Source organism: Oncorhynchus kisutch, linkage group LG16, assembly GCF_002021735.2.
Source record: "Oncorhynchus kisutch isolate 150728-3 linkage group LG16, Okis_V2, whole genome shotgun sequence".
NCBI lineage: Eukaryota > Metazoa > Chordata > Actinopteri > Salmoniformes > Salmonidae > Oncorhynchus > Oncorhynchus kisutch.
The window spans coordinates 15,293,234-15,306,404 of NC_034189.2; positions in this window are offsets into that span (position 1 = coordinate 15,293,234).

Below are 13,171 nucleotides of genomic sequence, written 5' to 3' on the forward strand. Positions count from 1 at the left end.
GTTATATTATATGCATATTCATAATCCATCTTTTCTTGCAGGTTTTTTCCCTCTAGTTAAACAAGTTGTTGTTGTTCGACCACCACCAATTCAAACACCAAAATACACAACTATTACATATTGTCCTACAGTATGTGTTTTCTTGCTGTGTTTTCATCCAGTAAATCTGTTAAGGAGTGTACGCTAGCATACACAAGCTGTCCTCAATCTTCAGCTCCAAAGATGTCCAGTTGCAGTTATGATATTGACAAATAACGTTCAATACTGTTCGTGTGAGTGGTTTCTGAAAGTACAGAATAAAGATGCATTATTAGTAGTTAGAATACAATATCAGGATATAGCAATAAAACAATATTACAAAGAAGTAACAATAACCCTGATATAAAAATAATATAATGCATTCACAAAATCACAAATATGAGTTATATAACAGTAAGAAACAGTAATTGTTGAGCCCCATAAGGGGGCAGGGCAGGGCAGAACAGAGCTATACAGGCCAAATGAAAACAAAACATGGTCATTAGGCCAGGGTAGCTTCAAAAGACAACACAAGTTAATACTTCTGACACAATTAACAGTGTTTTACAGAGCTAATAGAATAATGTAGCTAGCTACATAAGCCGATTTGAATATAACACCATAAAGGTTATGAAATTAGTAACGTTACCTCGTGTGTCCATGGTTATAAGGAATGTACATAAAGATTATGCTCCATACATACAGTGAGCTACAGTAGAAACAACATAAGACATACATAAACTATAATGTAATAAGGCACTTACTTTGAAAGAAATGCACACTTTTCCAGTTATTATCAGTAATGAAAACAACAATGAATGCAATGCGGGCACTTGCGAACAGCCCCTGTTCTGACTGGAGCTGCACAAATCTCTACCGAAACAATTGGGAAGTGTTTGGGGAAGTTTGTCCAGGTCAGTAATACCTAAAAAGTCCATTGTCCGCAAAAGTGAAAGGGCCTCCTTTTTGGGGGGAATTAATGAGTAGGCGGAACACACCGCAATTCAAAGTGTTGTTTGAAAATAAAAATAGAAAAGAAAATCATTTGAAATTGACAGGTTGAAACAGGTTTGAGGGCAGCGAGGATTTACTGTCCTGTTGCGTAACAATCACATTTTGGAACAGTGAGCACATTCTGACATCACACGCCTAAAAAACTCACGCTGGGGGGACCGTTAGAGAAATTTGGAACTCACATATGAAAAGATGAACCTCACTAGGGTAGGGGGCACTATTTTCACCTCTGGATGAAAAGCATGCCCAAAGTAAACTGCCTTCTACACGTATAATTGGTAGATTTGGAAAGATAACACTCTAAAGTTTCCAGAACTGTTAAAATTATGTCTGTGCGTATAACGTAACTGATATGGCAGGCGAAAAGCTGAGGAGAATCCATCCAGGAAGTGCCAGGAAATGGCTGTTTTTCCAATGAAAGCCTATCCACCATTTAAAGGGATAAGACCCAGATTCCGTTCCCTATGGCTTCCACTAGTTGTGAAGTCTTTAGACATTGTTTCAGGATTTTATTCTGAAAAATTAGGGAGAATGACAACTTTGAGTGAGTGGGATAGTGGGATGCCTCCAGAGCTGTTTGCTGCGCGCAACCAAGAGTGCGCATTTCTTGTTTTTCTTTTGTATTGATGACGCTATTGTCCAGTTTAAATATTATCAATAATTTAGGCTAAAAACAACCTGAGGATTGATTATAAACATTGTTTGACATGTTTCCACAAACTTTACTGATACTATTTGGAATTTTTGTCTGCCCGTAGTGACTGCCTTTGAGCCATTGGATTACTGAAAAAAACGCGCCAACAAATTGAGGTTTTTGGATATAAACAGGGACTTTATCGAACAAAATGAACATTTATTTTGTAACTGGGAGTCTTGCGAGTGCAACCATGCAAAGATCAAAGGTAAGTGATAAATTGTATTGCTAATTCTGACTTTCGCAACTAATCTACTTGGATGGTAACTGTATGTAATGTTTTGTGTGCTGTCCTCAGAAAATCGCATAGTTTGCTTTCGCCATTAAGCCTTTTTGAAATCTGACATGGCAGCTGGATTAACAACACGTTAAGCTTTATTTTGATGTATTACACTTGTGATTTCATGAATGTTAAATATTTATAGTAATTTAATTTGAATTTGACGCAATTTCACCGGATCAAATCAAATCAAATCCGGATGTTGGCCAGTTGGGACGCTACCGTTCCAGGAACCCATATTAAGTGAGGTATCCTTGTACATAATTGTTAACTAGCCAGTTGCGGGCAGTCAAAAGTCCATAGAACGAGGGACTAGAGCGCAGGTGTGACGCCTTACGAGGGCACCTGGCTTGGCAAAGTTAAAATTATAATGTGTAATGTTTTGATAAATGGGGTAAACAGGAATGCCCTTGGTTACAATTGTTATATGCTATTTTTTGTGTTTTGTTATTCCTGGTGTTGATGTTGTATTGGATTTTTGGGACCGTGTTACACAGTTAGATAGGAGACACAGGTGCTCTGTTGGTAGTTTTGCACATTTGGATAGACATTAGAGAATATATACCACAGTAAGTGCAGTAGGTGATATTCCCGTATGGAAATAACACCTCATTCTGGGGCCACTAAGTAGGCAATATTTTAATGGATATATGAAATTCCCTGTTCATATGGATAAAATTTAAAATCAGAAAAGTGGTAACCTGTTTATTCTGTTTGTTCTTTCGCTCTGTGTATGTGTTCTGTGTTTCTGTGAGTGTGTGAGTGAAGGAGCAGGAGCCATGGGAGCACATGGGAGCAGAGGACACAGCTTGCCAGACCCCTTGACGGCATCGGGTCTCCCCTTCAGGGAACATGTAACTATGCCCTTGCCAGTCTCCTTTTGTGAGGAGAAATGGCAGCATCAATTCCTCTTGTCTGATCACTGCCCTTTCAATCTAATGGGCAGAGACATCCTATGTAAGTTGGGTATTAACATAACGTGTGGGCCGACTGGGCTGACAGTTATACATGAGGAGGAGGGGGAGCAATTGATGTTGATGTCTGAGTTCTGTGACTGGTATTATGCGTAGAACGTTAACAATGAGGTGCCCAATATTGCTCGTCTTTTCTCAATGGCCAAAACCCATTGGGGCCACAAGGGCAGTTTCATGCCTGAGACAGGCTTACATTGCATTTCCAATTTCTAACCATTGACAAGAGATTTACACTCTGAGAAGGAATGGTTCTCAAAGAGTATAGGTGAAGAGCAATTTGTGTGCTTTAGGGTTAGGGTGCTTTAATTTAACCCCTGCAAGGAAGAAGCTCCACTTGTTTGAAGACAGTGCTCCTCATATGTCCCTTGCTAAATCACAGAGTTGAGTGGGTGGATACTGGATGAAGGGGCTGGGGAATGCTATTGATTGGGAAATGCATCCGGATGTGTCAACCTATTCACCTAGCACATTAATGTTTTGGGATACGCCAGTTGACAGGGGTGTGCATGGACTTCATTTCATTAGCCCTCATTTGTCAGCAACATCATGCTTTTGAATGAGGATTCTATCAGTATGTGCTTCTTAATATGTCTCATGTGACCCTGAAAAGAGCTTGCATCAAAACCAAAATGCTGATTTGGAACTATTTGTGGATGATTCAGCTCAGAGGTCTGAGAAAGGAGAATCACTTTATTGCCTATACTATAACATCAGCTTCAACCACACTTGAATTGTCATCACACCTCTCAGCTCAGAACTGTATGCACTCTTAAGCGCTTGTATCCTGGCTAAAGGCCACAATCTATACTGACAGCAGGTATGCATTTGGGGTCATGTATGATTTTGGTACTATGTTGAAACGGTGTGGGTTCCTCACGTCCTCTGGTATAAAACAATTGCCTATCGAAACTGGTTGATAACCTCTTGAAAGCAATTCCTCTCCCCTCTGAAATAGCAGTGTGTAAGTGTCTGGCACATACTAACTCTTCTGATCCTGTTTCCAAAGGCAATGCAGTGTCTTATCTGGCTGGAAACGCAGCAGCTGTGTGCTGCTGATTCTCCTGTTTTGCAGATGGTTTTACTGGACCGTTCCAGGTGTTGCTGACAACCCCCACCGCTGTCTGAGTAGCTATAGAGGTCCTTGTGGATCCATGCTAGCCCCTGCAGGATGGTGCCATACCACCAGGGGGTGGTCGTCGAGGGACTAGATGGCCAGGGGAGAGCCAAGCTGAGACTCTGAGCATCATGGTGTTTGCCCTTGTTCTTATCTCTCTCGTTACAGTTTCTATATGGATGGTGGTGACCGAAGAGGTGCCATACGATGAACTGAATGGAAAGGCTGGACAAAAGGGGATCAGCACTTATCATGCAGACCCATTGGACTGTACCAGATGCCAGAGACATGACTGTACCATTTGATCTGATGAGGTGTGTATCTAGCAATCTGTATTTTCTGATTCTCATTTCTATTTTTTCAAATTGTGATAATGCCCTGAGGAATAAAGGTTGTAAACTTAGTTTCCCAACGGAGGTAGTTTACATGGAAATATAGTTTAATTCATTCATTTTTATAACCTGTACCATGTAAGTTGCCATATTCTTATTTTCTCAAGAAAGATCATAGTCCTTTTGAGAGAGGAATGTAGGAGGGAAATCAGAATTAGCTAAGTAACATTGAAATAATGAAGGTGTCTCATTTGCAGAATATGCGTACATGTTTTAATTACTGTTGTAATATGTCTCCCTTCAGACTCTGTTGGTGGCTGTATTTCCTCCCTCATATGGGCCTGTGTTTAGGCGGGGTGAAAGTGTTTGCTTTCACATCCTCCTCAGACACCACTCACCACTCTTTTGGACCTCAGTCACTTTTTGACCTCAGCAACACATGTTGCTGTGGAGAGTAGCTGAAAGAGAACTTGGCTTTTATATGTGAAGGTGTATCTAATATGAACCCAGGGATGGCGTGAGTGTAGGAACCAACAATATTCCTTGTGTCAGCAACCCTCCACCCTCTGGCCCATGGTGAGGGATTAAGTCTCCCTTTCGGTCCCCTTTTATGTTCTTCTTCTTTTTTTACCTTAATTTAACCAGGCAAGTCAGTTAAGAACAAATTCTTATTTTCAATGACGGCCTAGGAACAGTGGGTTAACTGCCTGTTCAGGGGCAGAACGACAGACCTTGTCAGCTCGGGATGTGAACGACAGACCTTGTCAGCTCAGGGATATGAACTTGCAACCTTACGGTTACTAGTCCAATGCTCTAACCACTAGGGCTACCCTGCCGCCCCGAAGTAAGTAAGTAACAATATATGTCCTTTTATGTTCTTAGTACTGAACAAAACAACAAGTTCTTTGTACTGGAGGCCAAGTGCTATCACAGGATGTGTGGGGTTAGTGGTTGGAACACCACGTCACCTCGGAGGTTACACCCACCTTTGTTCTGATAGTATTTAACCCAGAGGCTCACTCCACTCAGTGGGGTCTCACTCTTTTCACGTTGTATGTGTATTGTGACTTGCTCCCTGAGATAGAATCAGGGTCAGAGGTCAGCTTTGGGTACAATTTCCTAAATCTCTAAGTTAAAAAATTTCAAATATTTTACTAAGTTATAGTTCATATGAGGAAATCAGTCAAACAGGGATGTAAATAGATTTGTTCACAGAATGAGAGAAATAAGCTTTTGTGCGAATGGAAAATGAATTTTTATTTCAGCTCATGAAACATGGGACCAACACTTTACATGTTGCGTTTATATTTCTATTCAGTGTATATACTGGATCGTGATTGATGACTGGGTTTTAGAAACATTTGTGTCACCCTGGTGATGTTCCCTGGTTTAGGAATCATGCTTCATGTTCTGGTTTATACTTGCCTACGACGCTGCTTGACCCACAGTCTGTAATAATGGAATTAAGCTATGCCTATTTTGGTCATTAATGTGTGATTGACACGTGGCCTGGAATGATCGACTAATTTTGATATTAGACCAATTTTGAGGTCTGCAGTGACATGAGTGATATATCACTTTAACATCTGACTGAAGCTCAGTTCTCCCTAGACCCAGTTGTTCCTATGGGTATGAATCTAATGCTACTTGGCAATGGCCCTACAAAAAATAAAGAGAAAACCCTGTACACAGCAGTACATCTAGATCATAAAAATGGAACCAAAGTCAAGGTCGATCATATGTCATATCTATAATAGTTTCCATTTTTTACACTTGTTTTTGGCTACCATGCCCTACATTGCAGACCAGTCATCTGCAGTGATGCAGTCTCCATCTTGGTTCCCTGGTCCTTTGACATCACCACACATGTGACCTCCTTCAGTTGGTCCATCCCTATTCTCATGTGACTGGTGATGGAGTACAGGACTCCCCCTCCTTCTGTTTGGGTCTCTCTGTCTCTGCTAAGGTTATCTCAGCACTGCAGTCTGTCCACAGCATTTGAGGGTAACAGTTCTCTGAGCTGCAGCTGAGCTGGATGAACACTCTGTGGTGCTTCCTCATGGAGATCCCGGGGACACTGCCCTGCTCTGCTCACAAAGGATGGAATTACTGTATATACATCAGGAAGATAATTTTAAAATTATTTCATGTGGCTCTGCCAAGGCTAATCTAGATCAAAAAGTTGTCAGACAAAATTGAGAAAGTTCCTGCATAGCTTCTGATTATCCTGAACTGCGTAATTTTAAATATCTATTGTCAGTGGTTGGCTTCTCTAAGATTCAGCATGTCAACATTTTCAGGAAAGACTCAAAGACGAGTCAGATCTGTTTAACCAATTCTGTCTAAATTTGGTTAGACTTTATTTTACGGTTGAGTCATTATACCCATAAAACCTAGCGATCAAACAGGCAAATGACTTCAATTGTTATTCCACCATACATTTTTCCCCTAGGGGATTTTAGATACACGAAACACTGCCCTTATTTTAAGTGTAGGCTTACCCTGGTGTGATGTTTTGATAACAAAGTAACTTTTATTGATGTATTCGCATGTATTTACCCTCAAAAATTGAAATGCTACTTACCTGCTAATGTGGCAATCATAAAGAACTAAAAATGCCATGATGATCTGGACGACACTGTCGAATTGGGGCAAAGGTAAGAATCTCTGGATTAACTATCTAATGTTAGTTAAAAACTTCTTAGGGCTGAGATCCCGTTAATGGGATCGATATGACAACAACCAAGTGAAAGTGCAGGGCCCCAAATTCAAAACAACAGAAATCTCATAATTAAAATTCCTCAAACATACAAGTATCTTATACCATTTTAAAGGTAATCTTGTTGTTAATCCCACCACAGTGTCCGATTTCAAATAGGCTTTAAAGCGAAAGCGCCACAAACAATTATGTTAGGTCAGAGCCAAGTCACAGAAAAAAACAGCCATTTTTCCAGCCAAAGAGTGGAGTCACAAAAATCTGAAATAGAGATAGAATGAATCCCTAACCTTTGATGGTCTTCATCCGATGGTACACTCATATGACTTCATGTTACACAATGCATGTATGTTTTGTTCGATAAAGTTCATATTTATATAAAAATAGTATATATTGGCACGTTATGTTCAGTAGTTCCAAAAACATCCAGTGATTTTGCAGAGAGCCACATCAATTTACAGAAATACTCATTATAAATGTTGATGAAAATACAAGTGTTATGCATGGAACTTTAGATGCACTTCTCCTTAATGCAACCGCTGTGTCAGATTTCAAAAAAGCTTTACGGAAAAAGCAAACCATGCAACAATCTGAGTACGGCGCTCAGAGACCCAACAAGCCAAAAAGATATCCGCCATATTGTGCAGTCAACAGAAGTCAGAAATAACATTACAAATATTCACTTACCTTTGATGACCTTCATCAGAATGCACTCCCAGGAATCCCAGTTCCACAAATGTTTGATTTGTTCGAAAATGTCCATTTATGTCCAAAGAGCTACTTTTGTTAGCGAGTTTTGTAAACAAATCCAAAGTCACGAAGCACGTTCACTAGGAGCAGATGCAATGTCAAAAAGTTCCGTTACAGTCCATAGAAACATGTCAAATGATATATAGAATAAATCTTTGGGATGTTTTTAAAATAACACTTAAATAATGTTCCAACCGGAGAATTCCTTTGTCTGTAGAAAAGCAATGGAGCGCGAGCTACCTCTCATGTGAATGTGCGTGACCAGCTCGTGGCAATCTGCCAGACCACTGATTCAAAGAGCCCTTATGAGCCCCCTCCTTTACAGTAGAAACCTCAAACAAGTTTCTAAAGATGGTTGACATCTAGTGGAAGCCTTAGGAAGTGCAACATGACCAATATCCCACTGTATATTCAATAGGGAATGAGTTGAAAATCGACCAACCTCAGATTTGCCACTTCCTGGTTGGATTTTTTCCTCAGGTTTTTGCCTGCCATATGTGTTCTGTTATACTCACAGACATCATTCAAACCGTTTTGGAAACTTCAGAGTGTTTTCTATCCAAATATATGAATACTATGCATATATTACCAACTGGGACTGAGGAGCAGGCAGTTTACTCTGGGCACCTTATTCATCCATGCTACTCAATACTGCCCCCAGCCATAAGAAGTTAAATGTACTAATAAATTGGTAACATTTCTTTAAAATGTTTTCTTTGAACTGTCTTGGGCAAGTTTTAAATTGACACAATAGCTGTTAGCTGTAATGCCCGGGATGTAGTGGAGGAAGAAGTCAGACGCAGGAAACAGAGAGTTCAGAGTAGCGATACTTCTTTATTCACCACACAGGTGAAAACGACACCACTCAAACAAATGCCCCAAAACACAGGGGAACATAACAGTCCCGAACAACACACGTACATGCAAAACCGTGACTTACAGGCGTGCACTAGAGTACACATAAAACAATCCCGTACACTTCAGCAGGCGGGCCAGCTGGATAATAAAGCCCAACCAATTAACCTAACTAAAGACAGGTGTAACTAATAAACAGACAATGGGGAGGAAAAAGGATCCGTGGCAGCTAGTAGGCCGGTGACGACGACCGCCGAGCGCCTCCCGAACAGGAAGGGGAGCCACCTTCAGTAGGATTCGTGACATTAGCAAAGGTGCTGGCTAGAGTTAACATGCAGGAGCTAGCAGGGAGTTGTAATCTTGCATGAGGTCTACTTTGATACTAGTTAGAAGTTTTTGAATCTGAGATTTCATAGAGACAAATGTATTGATAAGTCACCTTGTCAAAAAAAGATTTGCATTGTCAATCAAAATGACCTGCCAGGGTTAGTCTACACAAAACACAGCCCTTATTTCAAGTGTTTCTAAAATCCCCTAAGGGAAAAATGAATAGTGGAAAAACGATTGGGGCTTTATTGGACAATTGTAAGCTTCTGTTACTTGTAACACACATCGGCTGGTTCCTGGATCCAATCTAAGTGGCTGGCCTGCCATTTGTGGCGTCCCATATCTGACATCTTGACATTATTCAACAACAGTGATATGTTGCCTCTCTCCAGCTCCTGGGTGAACAGACTCACTCTGCTCTTATAGCCCTCCCCCTCTTCCCCCATTCTGCTCTTATACAAATACAGGAGGTAAGTGAATTCTCCCTCCTTAAACCACCTGATATCCATGTCAACAGCACTACTTTGAGGAGATAGGTGAGAGGAGAGGAAGATGTCATCACCAGCAGAGGCAACTACAGGGTCAGGAGGGACTATGAGGAAGAGGACTGGAGGGAGAAGGACGAGAAGTTTCATCTTTACAGTTCTCTTTTACCAGTGCTAACCATCAGTGCCCCAAACATCATTGATGTTTGATAAAGATGAGCAAAAAGACTGAATAAAATAAATAATACTAATACTGATCTACAGATATAGGATCTGAATTTGATCCCTCTTTTGTTACGAGAATTTTCCAGCAAGCAGGAAATGCAAACTTGAAATAAATATGACTCAAAAAATGCTTCTAAAGATTGGAAGACTTGATTTGCCCTAACTTAAGGAAGTAATGGCGACAATGGCATTCGCTTCGTCCCTGTCCTTCACCACTTCTAACTGAGACCTGAATCCGAGCCAGCAACCTGTGGACGGGCGGAAAGAGTGTGGCTAGAGTCCTGAGACTGTCCACGATGATTGAGCATGGAGAGAGATCACATAAATCAAATGTATTTATATACAGTGGGGCAAGTATTTAGTCAGCCACCAATTGTGCAAGTTCTCCAACTTATAAAGATGAGAGGCCTGTAATTTTCATCATAGGTACACTTCAACTATGACAGACAAAATGAGAAAAACAAATCGAGAAAATCACATTGAAGGATTTTTATTGAATTTATTTGCAAATTATGGTGGAAAATACATCAGGAGTAAATATCAATTGACTTTTCATAGCTGATCATTCAGAGTATCTCTACCACTCCTGCTGTCTCAAGAGAGTTGATAAAAAAAGGTCTGGGACAGGTAGCCCGTCCGGTGAACAGGTCAGGGTTCCATAGCCGCAGCCAAAACAGTTGAAACTGGAGCAGCAGCACGGCCAGGTGGACTGGGGACAGCAAGGAGTCATCAGGCCAGGTAGTCCTGAGGCATGGTCCTAGGGATATAGTACGCAAGTATAAACACCATGGGACCATTAGCGTACTTTGGTGAAAAAAAAGTGCAAATCAATACCAGAACCACATCAAAGGACATTGTGAAGATGCTGGAGGAAACGGGTACAAAAGTATCTATATCCACAGTAAAACAAGTCCTATATCGACATAACCTGAAAGGCAGCTCAGCAAGGAAGAAGCCACTGCTCCAAAACCACCATAAAAAGCCAGACTACAGTTTGCAACTGCACATGGGGACAAATATCTTACTTTTTGTGTCCTCTGGTCTGATGAAACTGGTCTGATGAAACAAAAATATAACTGTTTGGCCATAATGACCATCGTTATGTTTGGAGGAAAAAGGGGGAGGCTTCCAAGCCGTAGAACACCATCCCAACGGTGAAGCACGGGGGTAGCAAATCTCAAGCCATAAGTGAGGAATGACAATGACAATGACCCCAAGCATACTTTCAAAGTTGTGGCAAAATGACTCAAGGACAACAAAGTCAATGATTTGGAGTGGCCACCACAAAGCCCTGACCTCAATCCTATAGAAAGCTTGTGGAAGGGTACCTGAAGCATTTGACCCACATTAAACCATTTAAAGGCAATGCTACCAAATACTAATTGAGTGTATGGAAACTTGCTGACCTAAGACAGGGAATTTTATGAGGATTAAATGTCAGGAATTGTGAAAAACTGAGTTTAAATGTATTTGGTTAAGGTGTATGTAAACTTCCGACTTCAACTGTATCCTCTGCAGCAGAGATAACTCTGAGTCTTCCATTCCTGTGGCGGTCCTCATGAGAGCCAGTTTCATCATAGCGCTTGATGGTTTTTCCCACTTCACCTGAAGAAACTTTAAAAGTTCTTGACATTTTCTGAATTTATTGACCTTCATGTCTTAAAGTAATGGTGGACTGTCGTTTCTCTTTGATAATTTGAGCTGTTCCTCCCATAATATGGACTTGGTCTTTTAACAAATAGGGCTATCTTCTGTATACCATCCTACCTTGTCACAACACAACTGATTGGCTGAAACACATTGAGGAAAGAAATTCCACAAATTAACTTTTAAGAAGCCACACCTTGAAAGGCATTCCAGGTGACTACCTCATGAAGCTTGTTGAGAAAATGCTGAGAGTGTGCAAAGCTGTCATGAAGGCAAAGGGTGGCTACTGACCAGTAGTGTAGTTCCACAACATAACAAACGTTCATGCAAACTGAACCCACCTCCTGCTCAGAGGTAAAATTACAATGAAGAGAAATACAATCACAGGTAAGGACTCTGATTAATTCAACTAAAAAAGGTTTGAATTGATCATTTAAAATGGAAGGAGAAAACATCACATACATTAAAAGGGAATCTGCAGTTGCTATATTCATTTTTTTACTTATATTAATAAATTCATGATACAGTATTTACCCGTTGATTCTTGAAGAATATAACTTTTGAATGCGTCATGAGCTTAGTTCAACAGTTGTACAGTACCTGATCAGAACTCAAAACATAAGCTTGCTTTAGTCCAATGTTTGTAAACAAACACTGTATAGCCTTAAAACATGGTTAAAACTATACATTTTATATCGTGGATAGTCGGTCCTTGCATTCATAACTCTGTCTATGAGTTTGAGAGTGACAACATTTCTCCAGCCCCATCCCTCAGCTTTTTACCATTTTGTTAATGTTTCAACTGCTAATTGCCCCTTTAAATCAAGGGCTCCCAAGTGGCGAAGCGTTCTAAGGCACTGCATCTCAGTGCAAGAGGCGTCCCTACAGTCCCTGGTTCCAATTCAGGAACATCCGGCCGTGATATGTAGTCACATAGGGCGGTCCGCAATTGGCCCAGCGTCATCCGGGTATGGCTGGGGTAGGCCGTCATTGTAGAATGACAGAATTTGTTCATAACTGACTTGCCTAGTTAAATAAAGGTTAAATAAAATGTAAAAATAAACGATTAAACACAAAGCCCAAAGGTGTATTTCCATTGTGGTCCTCTTTGTCAACAAGATGGTAAGATTGACACTGAATATAGTGTACTCTCAATGTCTTCCAAAATGCTTTCCTTGTTATATAATATCATATTATCAATAGGTAATTGCCCAGCTAGCACATTTAATTTTTTTGTTTCCCATTGGATCTGGGAAAGAAGCCATTAGTTTCCGGAATGTTAAAACTGAACGTGAATATGTTGCCTATTCTGGAAACATACATTTTTAGGTTGTATGGAGATTCTGAGAACATTTACAATGGTTCGCTGAAAGTTTTCCTGGGAGGTTTTATTAACCTCTGAGAATGGAAATGACAGGTTATTGGTAGTTAGTTCAATTACATTCTAACAATATGTTTCCAAAAACAGTTTGATTAACACTGCTAGCTTAGTTTGGGTTGACTGTTTTGAACTCCAAAAACAGATGTGACACATGGATACGCATTTTCATTGATATTAATCATGCAAACAAATGTATTTTTTTATTGTGGCATCGCTTTAGTGAGATTCAAATCTATGATCTTCTGTTCTCTATCCATGGAATTAGCCCACTATTCCTCCAGGATGTACCTAGCATGCCATGTGTTTTTGACTCATAGAAAGCTGTTAATTTGTGTCTATTCAAACAGATCCCAGTTTTG